Source organism: Glycine max, chromosome 18 (assembly GCF_000004515.6).
Source record: "Glycine max cultivar Williams 82 chromosome 18, Glycine_max_v4.0, whole genome shotgun sequence".
Taxonomy (NCBI): domain Eukaryota; kingdom Viridiplantae; phylum Streptophyta; class Magnoliopsida; order Fabales; family Fabaceae; genus Glycine; species Glycine max.
The window spans coordinates 51,475,269-51,483,545 of record NC_038254.2 but is presented as its reverse complement, the minus strand read 5'-3'; the positions used below and the strand labels follow the sequence as shown (position 1 = coordinate 51,483,545).

Sequence of the window (8,277 nt, the reverse complement as noted above, 5' to 3'; positions counted from 1 at the left end):
TGAGCTTTATTAGTTAGGACGTGGTAAAAATTTTGGCTTGCTAGAACTAGTGAAATTAACAAAGATTTTTGGACTGTATCTAAAATACCCTTCTTTGTTGATAAAAGTAATAATTATTGAACGTTTATAAAATTTAGTAAAGAGTGACAATGCATACAATGAAGGACAATCTCATAGATATCACATATAGAAAGTTGAATATTATAAAGTTTATTTGTAGATTAATCTGAAGCCTTTTCATGTATGATAGCGTGTGTTTGTAGGGAAATTAGCTTGCAAAATTTGATACGTACAAAATATGTTCGAATAACTACATTTACATTGTGCCATATAATCAAATTTGACATCACTAAATCTTATTGCTTTCTTTCCCTAAAGTTGACATTTTATCTTATAAGGTCCAATGTAAATGTTTTTCTCTAAATGAAATGGAAATAGTTGGAGAGAACAGGATTCTCTGAAAAAGAAAGATACTAATATGATTTTGATTTTATGAGAGAGAAAATATAAAATAGTTTATAAATTTTCCTCCAATTCAGAGTCAAATATTTTAAAATTTGTATAATACCCAGATAAATTGTTTAAAAACACATGAATCTAAAATTTGACAATAGAAAAGTAATAAGCAAGACATGAGTTCATAATTGTTAGTATTCACCAAATTGTTAGAATATTTATGGCAGATAAAAGTTATCCCATTTCAATGTCAGGATATGCCACAGGCCTCAACTAACATTAATTGTATTCAACACCTTTCAGTTCAGCAATTTAGGTGCCACATTGGCAATTGTGTTACTCCTCTATGAACTTTAGTAAGAGAACAGAATTCTGAGAACAGCATCCTTTGTGGGGAGAGAAGGTATGGCTCCTCTCCCTGTCACTGTGAAAGCAGCACAAGCATTTGCAAAATCTAGAGCCTCCCTCAATCTTTTCTCATCCTAAAAATGGCAGAGGAATGAACACTTTGCTTCAATTTCTTGGTTATCACATGGATCATGGATGATAATTGGAATTAAAAAAAACAAAAAAGTTTAAAGTTTACATACAATGAAACATCTTGACATGAAATTCTCCAAACTATAAACTTGTTAAATGGATCAATATTCCTAATGTGAAACAAAATATCTTCAGGTTTTCATGCAGACCTCTTATTCATGAATTTCAAGCAACCCTCTTGGATAAATGAATATAAAGTCCTCCTACAAAGGAATCAGCTGCTCCAGTTGTATCAATTACTTCCACCTCAAAACCAGCAACCAATAAGGAACATCTACATGATTAAACATAACAAACAAATTTTGGATCAACAAATAGATGGGGGGAAACAGTTGAACTCCATTTTATGCATTTAGGACAAAATGTTTGCACTAAAATAGTGTTTAGGACTTGGCCCATGTGACTGATAAGATCCAAGCACTAGGGGAATCCTCCCTTAAAAAAAACTAACTATCTGGAGGAGAACCAAGCACTTAAATACTCCAATTGATGGTATACAACGGCCACGACATAGGAAACCAGCTCTGCTACCAATTGATAAGCAGCCAAGCACTTGGAGAATCCTCCCTTAAAAGCTAGAGGTCAAGGGGGGAGAAACAAACATTTAAATACTATATGAGCATCCCATACTACTCGATGTGAAATTTAGACACCCCTTAATACCAAGTTCCTATCAGTAGCATTTATTATAGCATTATGCTTGTGAACATAAGCAGAATAGAGATCATGCAAGATTTTGTTATGGATCAGAACCTTGGTGTAGTCTCTACAGCCTCGTGCTCCTTCGGTGACAAGCAGAAGCTTGAGATTGTAATGGTGCAGCTTCTTCATGATCACTACGTCATCATAAGGATCATCGCCTTCAGTCAAGAGTCGAATTTCATCCACACTTACCTGTACTTCAAAACAAACCGTATGTATATAAATAGAGTTAATACCAATTTTCATGCACAAAACAACACATGTAATCAGTTTGGTCCAATCTCCAAAGATCAATGCATCAAAATAGCCCTTCAATGTCAAGTATAGAGACCGAATTGGTTCTTCAATTTCAGTTTTTGACATCAACTGGTCCCTTTAGGAGGCCAATTTTATGTTAAAAATGGCATTGAAAGACCATTTTGAAGTACTCATATGTATCTTTAGAGAATCCACACACGTACTTGCGTGCACACACACAAAACATGTACCTTAATGATGTCAGCGTAGTTCCAGATACTCATAATGCCCTGTCTAGCAGCCTCCTTTGATGGCCATAGTGGCAATGCCAAATTTGCGGCATAAGAAAGGATGCAGCCAGACACTTTGGCAGCATTCATTGCTGCAAGGTGAGCTGACCTACAAGGCTCCTTAATCAAACTTACTGAACCATAATGAAATATCGTGGCCTGCACAACATAAGATACTTGATGAAACAAAATAACTGAAATGAACAATTATGTCAATTTAAGAGATATGGTTTTGGAGCAACTTGTGGAAAATAAAATTGTACCATTCTTTATTGAAAAGTTTTTTTTACTTGTAAAACCAATTTTTTAATTGAAAACTTATAAAGTATAATTTCAGCCATAATTTATGAAGGATGAAATGATACAGGGTGGATTTCCTTTGGTTCCATATACTATTTATATTACCTTCTATACAAGGTTCATATCAATTTCATCAGGACGAAGGAGCACATCAGAACTTGGATTTCGGTAAAACATGAATTCAGATTCTCCATTACTCTTAAGAGCATAAAATCCCAACGCTGTCCTGGCATGATCATCAAAGAGCAGGCCAGAATTGTCAACACCATTTTGTTTCAGAATATCAGATAACAGATGTCCAAATTCATCATTTCCCACCTTCCTTGTAAATATTAGAGACACTGGTCAGACTAATGGACACATGTAGATTAAAAAGAAAGAAAGATTCGCATATAAAGATTTTACTAGAACATGGAACTTTGTTAAACTTAAAATAAAAATGAGTTCATAACATACAGAATCCAAAGAATTAGCACCACAATTTTATATGACAGACATGAAACATAAAAATTAGATAGAATATTGTAATGTATTCCAAATTTCTTTTCTCTTGAATTATCAGGGGATCAAAAACTATGAAACGACAAAATGTTTAAGTTGAGAAGCTAGGCATTATCAAGAAAACACATCGCTGTGTACAGACAGGTTCAAATTGTGTTGAATATTATTATGCTCTATATGGATAAATTTCTCTATAAGAACTTATAGGAGAATAAAATAAGGTGGTAAATGTTTTGATCTTCTCTATAAGCTCAAATTAACCTATGCACCAGATTTTAAAAAAGTTAAATGAAAATAGCATCCATAAAAGTTAAGTACATAGTTGATCTTAAATTGTGCAAAAAGTTTTTGAAAATACTTATAGAGAAGTTTGTCTAAACAAGGCCTAATTCTGACATTCGATGCAAAGTCACCAGTAAGTACCAACAATATGATTTTGCATAAAGAATTCTTGCAAACGATAAAAATAACAATAACAACAATAATAATGGGAAAAAAAACTGTGCCAAAATGTATATTGAGCACATTGCTAATGTAATATTCTCGAGAATTTCACCTTGCCAATGAAAGCTGCTGAGCCTCCAAGTCTAGAAATTCCAACAGCAACATTGGCAGTGGCTCCAGAAGGGAATTTCTTATAGGCGGCTGCATCTGCAAGGGACACTCTTGCTACTGTGGGGACCAGATTGATCATCATCTCCCCAAAGCACACAACCGGAGGCCCTTTATGACTTTCTCTTCTCCGATGTTTAGATGAACCTACAAATAACAAGTACCACTCATTGCTTGTTATGAAATTGGACAGAATTTGAAAAACATTGGCAGTTAATGTTGTTTAACTTCAACCAATATAGCATCTAACTAGTTTCTTAAAGACATAATTTTCCTTAGTTTGACATCTAGTATGTCTAAAATTCAGAATTTTTTTAATGTTAAATATGGTGAAACATCTATTGTTTTCACTGGTCTGTTGTTGAAAAATTGTGAAACACCAATTTACCACTCTTTGCATTTTGCTCAATATTTTTTTTTGTTGAAAAATTGTAAAAATGTTTTGAGGGGCCATGACCGAACAATGACTCAAAATGGATCTAACGAGAGTGAGACATAGATTCTAATTTAAAATGGGTTGAACAATCCAACATATTTAATCAAGAAAGATGAGCCTCTGTCCCTGCACACACCGACTCACTCAAAATGTACTTTTTCATGCATTTTTGTTTGTGGCTTCCATGTTCCTGGCCCTGTATTTTTTGTGCAATTTCTAAAGTTTTTCCTTCCAAATGGGAGAGTTGAATTTTTTTTTAATCGTACTTGGACTTTATAGTCACCAGTTGCTAAAACTTATTGAATATCAATTTCGTGGAGTCCCTAGTCCCTACTAACCTTTTCTGTTTGTGGGGTAACCTTTCAATTGGGCTTTCTATTTTTTCTTACAAGTAATTGGGCTATTATAAACACTTGTTGGGTTTATAGCTCTTAGGCTATTGCTTCCTGCACTTCGCAGTTGCTTCCTGCACTCCCTTTTTGTCTACTGGAATGACCAATCTGAAATGTAAAATAAACCTCCAAAATGCATTCCCTTTTCGGCTTTCGAAATGACTAATCCAAAAGGTTAAAAAAAAAAACACTCAGAAAGAGTGCAAGAAGCAACCTGAGAAGTGTAGGAATCAACAACCTAGCTCTTATAACGGCTTTTCCATAGTGGGTAGATTAATGGATAGACATTTGTTTCCTGCATATCTCGTTTTTTTGCTTCCTGCACCTCCAAAAGAGCCAAATAGAGCAAAATACTCCTTCACCCAACTACCCAACACCACGACGCGGCACCTCCACCCAACACCCCTGTTGACGACTCTGGTGTAGGGAAGAAGGTGATCATGGAGTTTAGGACATTAGAGATGTGTTAAACGTGACAATTTTTGTTAATTTTTTTTAACCTTTTGAAAAAGCATTTTCTGAATTATGTACATGAAATTTTTAAACTTTCTATAAATGTATTTTTGGAATTATGTTAGCATAATTCTTAAAATATGCTAACATAATTCCTGAAAATGCTTTTTAGAAATTATGCGAAAAAAAAAATTAACCTTCCAAAAATGTCTTTCCAAATTATGCTAACATAATTCTAGAAATGATTTTCAGAATGTTGTCACATTTTACACCTCTCTTGTGTCCTCGATTTCATGCACGCCTTTTTCCCTGAACCAAAGTTGTCGATGGTAGTGTTGGGTGGTGGTATTTGTGTGTAAGGGTGGTGAATGGTGATTGGGTGGAGAACTTGTTGCCTGTTTGGGTCTTTTTAGAGTTACATCAAGCAAAAAAAAATAAAAATGCAGGAAACAATTACCTAATGAATATTGCTATAATAAAAAATAATCACTTATTCTCATTTTATATATACTAGGAACGATCATAGTTCATTCCTCATCTCACATAGACACACAAATGTTGTTAGTCCTTCGCAGGTGATTATATACCCTAATCTGTCAGTGTAAATTTTGACAAGAGGAAAAGATAATGTAATATTCATATCTCCAAATGAAAAAAAAATGTAATTTACTCTTTACAACTAATCAAACAAATTTTAATTATTTTAAAAACAATCAAATAACTTCTAAAAAAACACCCGTTAAGAGAATATTGTTGAAATCACTATATTTTCTAAGTAAAAATTGTGATGACTTTATGTGATTATTAACTTATTTATTATTGATTATATAAAGATGAAGAACTAAAATCAACAAAGAAAAGCATAAACTATATAAAGATGGCACAACATTGACACACATGATGAGTCGTAGACTATTTGAAGACCAGGACATCATTGCACGAGAATGATATACAAAGGCAATTCCGTGTCCAGTCAAAACATCTTTATATTGAGATTTCTACCCAAGCAAAAAATTATCTTTTTTTTTTCTTTATAATGAAAATATTTTCTTATAATATATATCAGTGAATTTTAATGGTGCAAATGAAGAACTACACCAAATTCAAAACTGAAACCTTGCAATAAACAAACCCCATTACTTTGGTACATAAACCACTTAATCAAAAAGAGTGTCAAAGGAGCAAGGGAAGTAACCAACCTTATTGTTTTAAGACCAAAAAAAATTAACATATCCAAAGTGTTCATAGTTAACATACCAATCATCCAAAACAAACAAATAAAAAGATGGTAAGAATGAAATTCAAGAAATAAAAAAAGTGGGAAATGCAACACCGGAAGAAGAACTTCTAACAAACCTGAGGCTACCCCTGCGACTGCGGGACCGATCGAAGGTCACAGGGAAGTAACAGCCTGTCATGTTGGGTTTGTGGAAAACCTTTGGAAAGCTTCTATCACCAATTCACCATGGACATGATGGATGATGTTTCATAATTTTACACATGATTGTGGTTTATCATTGGCAAATTAGTGTGTTTTGAGGCTTTGTTTCAGCCAAAAAAAAGAAACAAAAGGCTTTCTCTGGCTCGAGTGCCTTGTATATGGAGGAATAATCATGTTAGTAACTGTTGTAGTGCAAGACCAGCTTCACTAAGTCTTTCAGAATCCTCTTACCATTGAATTTGCAATTTCACAAATTCACAATGTTCATTAATGATATACCATTGAAATCTAAGTAATGAACGACACTAACTTTGTACATAGATACTCAATACATGCAAATACATAATCTGGACTCAAACAATATAAATGATAAAGGTTTCACGTGAGATCACACTGATTTCCCTAATTCTTTCAACCAGTACAGCAACAATGATTAAAAGAAAAAACTGCTTTACAATATACAAGATATAATTTCAATGAGCCAATTAGAGACACAGAAGACTCCAGCAATATTTTCTTGACATAAGTTAGGAAGATCATAAACAGAGATATCCCAAATTGAGCCTACAAATAAAGAATGCCAAAATATGAATCTTGATGCACATACCAAACATAACAATCTGTGTTAACAGCTCTCCACTGCCACTACTTTCACAACATAAATAATAATTCATATGCAAAACCTCAACCAATGTAAAACATCCTCAGAACTTAACATGAGGGAAAACTGAATTTCAAATTCAAATTCAAAACTCCAATTAGCAGTAACAGAAAGAATCTAATTGAGTAGAGACATCCCTTTCCAATCATGATTAACTTTGATTGCGGAAAGCGCATCTTGGGGTAAGTGGTGTTTTGAACGAGGAGATTTACGTTTCAGTCCCACATCGAGCGATATTGTAAAGGAAGACGATATTAGCTCCCTATAAGAATAAAAAGTTTAGACGCTGAAAAACATGATCCTTCAGGCAGTTAACGGGATATGAGGAGTGGTGAAATCTCGCACAAAATATGCGAGTGGGGTGTCCACCCCAGCCTGGTTACGACACTAGGACACTCTCTTTTTAACCAATCTGATCCCTATCCTGTAGGAAATAAAAATAGAAATTTTATTAAACGAAGTTAAAATTTAATTTCTGATCATGAGAAACAGATCATATATAATGGGCTGCGTTTATTTTTTGAGATGGAAATAATAGTGTAGAGAATTTTTATACTTTTTATGTGGGGTTTTTACGCCTTTTATACTTTAATGAGTTTTATACTTTAATTATATTGCTCCTCTTATGTTATTCTAGTGTTTGTTTATCCAATGTGGGACTTTGAGTCATGTCTAGTTTTGTTACACTAAACACTCCTTTTTATTATTCCATGTGGGACATTTTAGTCATATTTGCACTCTAATAGCAACTCTGCACATTCTATTTAAAGGCATCTTAGCAGTGCAGCGACAAAAAAATAGATAGATAATTTAGGTGATAACAAAGGCGAATAAACTATGATTTGACATCATTGATTGATTTGTGAGGACAGAAAGATTATACAACTGAGTTGATTGTGACTAACTATACTTCTGTAACAGCCTTGCTGAGGATGTAGTTGAGACCACGTAGCTTGGTCTTTAGGGGTAAAAGTGGAATGCAGCATAGTGATGAGATCAGCAATTGCTTGTTGAGAGTTGCTGGTTATTATTATGATAACGTTAACATAGTGACAAGGATAAGGACAATGGTTGGGGCAGTGAAACTTGGTGAACAGTGAAACATCACACTTGGCAAAAGAGAATCGATGAGGCCGTATAAAGCCTTGTTAAGCTTCCATACTAGAGAATTGTCACCTTGTATGAAGCTGGATCGACGACATCCTTTTTTAAATCCCTTCAAGAAATCATTGTTGACATGTATTTACTTGATGAGT

At 33.9% G+C, this 8,277-nt stretch overlaps 1 non-coding gene and 1 pseudogene across 1 annotated transcript; one reads left to right on the top strand and one right to left on the bottom strand.

The window, feature by feature from the left end:
• Window positions 1–4: 4 nt before the first annotated feature.
• Window positions 5–6,337, bottom strand: LOC100814287 (probable fructokinase-7; annotated as a pseudogene).
• A 1,000-nt stretch (window positions 6,338–7,337) lies between these two features.
• On the top strand, window positions 7,338–7,441 carry LOC113000283 (small nucleolar RNA Z279/snoR105/snoR108). The gene has a single exon (XR_003265574.1). It is a non-coding gene; the product is annotated as a small nucleolar RNA Z279/snoR105/snoR108 (small nucleolar RNA).
• Window positions 7,442–8,277: the final 836 nt, after the last annotated feature.